This window comes from Lactuca virosa, chromosome 2 (genome assembly GCF_052849685.1).
Source record: "Lactuca virosa cultivar CGN04683 chromosome 2, Lactuca_virosa_CGN04683_v6, whole genome shotgun sequence".
Classification (NCBI taxonomy): Eukaryota; Viridiplantae; Streptophyta; class Magnoliopsida; order Asterales; family Asteraceae; genus Lactuca; species Lactuca virosa.
Window position 1 is genome coordinate 169173079 of NC_136427.1, and position 4148 is coordinate 169177226.

Genomic DNA, 4148 nt, shown 5'->3' on the forward strand with positions numbered 1-4148 from the left:
AAACTTATTGAGAAAAACTTTTAAAAATGTCAAACTAATTAATAATAGTTTTTTATAATAACCTAATATCCTAACAAATAATTTTAATATTTTCTAATAAAAGATAGACAGCTGGACCAGTTGTTTTTTTTAGTAAAACCACAAAATGAAAACACATATCGATATGAATAAATATCAAGAACTTAACATCTTTGTCTTGCTAAATAGTTTAGATCATAAAATATAAATATTAGATTTTACAACTTTTAGTTCGTTTTGTTCTTTTTTATAAAGAATGGCGAATATAATAACAAATAATTCACCATGTATCAACTAGTACCAAAAAACGAAAATATATATCGATAAGAAAAAGTATCAAGAATTCAACATCTTTGTAAAAGATGATTAATAGAAAGAGAAAATAATAATAACCAGTGAAGTATCTTCGCTTTGCGGGGTTGGATTTGCATTCTAATGTTTCCATTTGGAAGCAAAGTACAATGCTATAGCATCTACCCCAAGGTAAGTTTTTGGTCTTTATATTAAATGTCATTTAACATAAACAAAGATTATATTTAAAAACATAGTCATAACAAATGGCTCCATTTATAAATGTGTACGCTTATCTGCTTTTATTGAACAAAAATGTGATAAGTAACATACAATAGTTTCTACTTTGGATGCACCTTTTCCATTTCCTCAAACTTTTTCTTGTTTTTTTTCCATTGACAAGCGGGATTTTGCAAGCTGTAAGAAGAAAAATCTTGTGTTAAATGCAAGAAATAACAACATAATTTCTTAAGTTTGTTTATTACAACATCCTACTTACATTTAGTGTTATTATATATTATTTGTTTACTTAACAAAAATATGAACACAACACTTTATCTGGTTTGCCTCAATCTTGACCTTCAAACTGCCAAAGTAAAGAAATCAAAATAAAATGAAAAAAAAAAAGAAAAAAATAGGTATAGATTGAAAGTACAATGATATTCAGTGCATTTACCACCTAAATTTGAAAACAAAATGCAGTAGATGGCAATGTAATATGGTTTTTGGTAGAGAAATCAAATAAATTGCAAAAAGCAAAAACAAAGAGGTGCAAACTAAAATTACGTTGTTATTTAGTGCATTACGACCTAAATAAGAAAAATGGAAAAAATAGCAATGTACTATGGTTTTTGTTAGAAAAATTCGAATTAATTGCAAAAAACAAAAACAAAAAGGTGTAAATTCTAATATGTAAAATCTACTTTTCTAAAATTTTTTAAAAAAATTATAATTTTTTTTTTTGAAAAATAACATAAAAGAAACCAAACAAATTAAATATAGATACGTTTTGTGATACAGGAAAAAAGATAGACCTTACCAAGTGCTTTAATTTTGGACTAGTTTGCCCTTCTTAACTACAGTAGGTCGACTTCACCACATGCATACTTTGCATGAACCAATTAGGGTTGTTGGACAGATGATTCCATAGAGCTTTCCTCTCCTTATGTTTGCTTGGAAAAATTTCACCTTACCTTTCTTGTGGCATGACCATTGTTCTAAAATCAGCTGAACAATCTCCATTGACAGCTCTAACTATTTTTACCTATCATATCAAGTTTCACCAGTAAATGGTAAAAGATATATAACAAAACTGTAGAAAAAAAAAAACAAAAACAATCATTTTCATTATACTGTGAATTTTAATCAAATCCTTAATTCCATTCTTTATTGTTGTGATTCTCTCTAATATGAACCAAATGAAGTCATTGTCCCTTTCCAACACAAAATGATAGAATGCATCCGTGCGTAAGAAGCAACTGAAGTTCCCTTGTAATCTTCTTCAACTTTGTAGCTATTAAAGTGATGAAGACATCTAGGCTTACTTTCACAAAAAAAAAATAAAAAAAAAAAATTCTAAAGTAAAATAATTACGAAAAATAGTAGAAACAGGAACACGGAGAAAGTTATCACACAAAACCCATGAAAAGATATATAAAAATTAAACATATACATGATGAAAATTGTTTTAAAAATAGATAAAAAGTAGGAAACAGACAAAATCCATACGTGAAGGAGGGGACTTGTTCTGGTCAGCTCTTCGTTTTCACAGTAGTACAAACATCATCAAGTACTTCAAAGGAGGAGAATTTTGGTCTTTCTCCTGGTTATGTGGGAATATAAGTAGGAAAATAGATATTTTAACTCCTAGTTATGTAGGAATATAAGTAGGAAAATAGATATAAATTAAATTAACCATTAATTTCCATGTGAAAAATATAGAAGTTGATGAGAAGTTAGCAATAGATAAAAATTTACAATAGGCTATGATTTATAGGAATATACCGTATTAAGTGAGTTCTTCCTTGAATTTGCTGCAAAGTTGCAGAAATATTTGAAGAATATCCTTGCATCAGTTGTATGGATGAATAAAGAGTAAAAGAACCTTATGATATAGTCAAACCATATAAAATAAAGAAAATAAAAGACGGATTGTACTCATGATAATTAGTGTCTAATATGAGAAGGGCAAATGGGCAATTCTATCAGCATCTTTCATATTCTAAGTTCAGTCCTACTAAACTAAAAGGTATCAATTCTGTCAACAACGAATGAAAAAGATATTAGATTTCTAATGTTTTCCAACCAATCATCAAGTTTAATAATAAAAAACACAAAAAAAATCCAATTTAAAAAGACCTAAATTTGAATTGGAAACTAGGAAATGAGAGTTGGGGTTAGGTTTTCCAGGTATACCTATTTGGCTCTATGGATGATGAGGAAACATGGCGTTCAGATTCTTCCACATTATCGAACTCAAATACAGTGTATAAATTGAAGCAACAACTGAAACAGAGAAATTAAGAAGAATAATTAGGAGAAAAAAATATCCAATTTGTTGACCATCACATTCTAATTCCATGCTCTTGAAGTGCTGGAAGTATGAATGATAAATTCCAATTTACCTTCTCTGGACTTCAAATCTGCGTTTGAAATCAACGACATGTTACACTCCACTATCTCCCTACTCTATTATCTACCGACTCCATGTATTTTAATCGGAATTTTAGAAAGAGGGGGAAAGACGATGATGGTAAACGCACCAGAAATCCAAATTGAGATGCCTACTGTGGCGATGATGGTCTATCGGGTTCTTCTGCACTGGTGACAAAGCCCCACAGCTACAACTAACAAAAAAACCCAAAACCAACATTAAAACAAGCAACACCCAAAATCAGACACCACCAACACAACAGACCTTGATATTCTTAAAATCGAACCCAAATAGAAATACAAACAGTTAATTAGAACTTAAATCGTGCAAGAAATCAGCAACCTTACATGGACGTGACCGCCGCCGGCGACAATACTCTCTCCGTCCTTGGATGAGGGAGGCGGTGACGGGACGAGGAAGCATGGAAGAGAGAGAGAGAGAGAGAGAGAGAGAGAGAGAGAGAGGAAAAAGGGTTTATTCTTTGAGAAGGGAGGATGTAGAAGAAGGATACATGTAAAGAAAGAGGTGAAGAAAAAAAAAGTGGTGAAGAAAACGTGGAAGGATAAGGAGTGGAGCAGATTCCCGACGCCACCACGTACAGGAGGGCTCCCAAACAAATGAGATGAAAGGGACAGACTATTAAACAAAAAAAAATTACCGACAAATCAAATAATAATAATAATAATAATTTAGACCAATAAGATCAAAATACTATTCATAAGGGGGGTTTGTCTTTTAATATATATATATATATATATATATATATATATATATATATATATATATAAAACAACAAATTGGAAACTTCACATTTATGAAAAACCTTGTGAGGCCCATGAGCCAAAACAACAATATACACATTAAACAAACCAGATAAGGGAGGTTGGAAGAAGCTCTCATCCCAAATACAAAAACATAAAGAAACTAAGAAAAACACCAAAACGCAACCTTTGGACGATAAGTTAAGACATGGTGTTTTGTGGCGATATCTTTATTTGGAAAATGAAGACTCTAAATCACATTTGCTTTTGCAACATAAGTGTGGGCTCTAGGGAATGGATCAAGAGCATGAGTCTCCAATGAACATCATTGGTAATAATCATGTCCAATGTATTAAAGGTCATCATTTATTCTTGAAGATCATGTTATTTCTTTCAATATAGGTGGTAGACGGTACCTGTAAGCA

At 30.9% G+C, this 4148-nt stretch overlaps 1 long non-coding RNA gene across 11 annotated transcripts; it reads right to left on the reverse strand.

Moving 5' to 3' along the window:
- Positions 1-531: 531 nt before the first annotated feature.
- LOC145159709 (uncharacterized) lies at positions 532-3560 on the reverse strand. 11 transcript variants are annotated; one of them, XR_013737868.1, is made up of 5 exons: positions 3310-3560; positions 3072-3155; positions 2934-2951; positions 1349-2814; positions 532-726 (listed from the first exon to the last, which is right to left on the reverse strand). It is a non-coding gene; the product is annotated as an uncharacterized LOC145159709 (long non-coding RNA). The 11 variants fall into 11 exon arrangements; XR_013737862.1 differs by having other exon boundaries at positions 3305-3560; XR_013737871.1 differs by having other exon boundaries at positions 1349-2131; positions 2314-2814; positions 2934-3155; positions 3305-3560.
- Between the last annotated feature and the right edge of the window lie 588 nt (positions 3561-4148).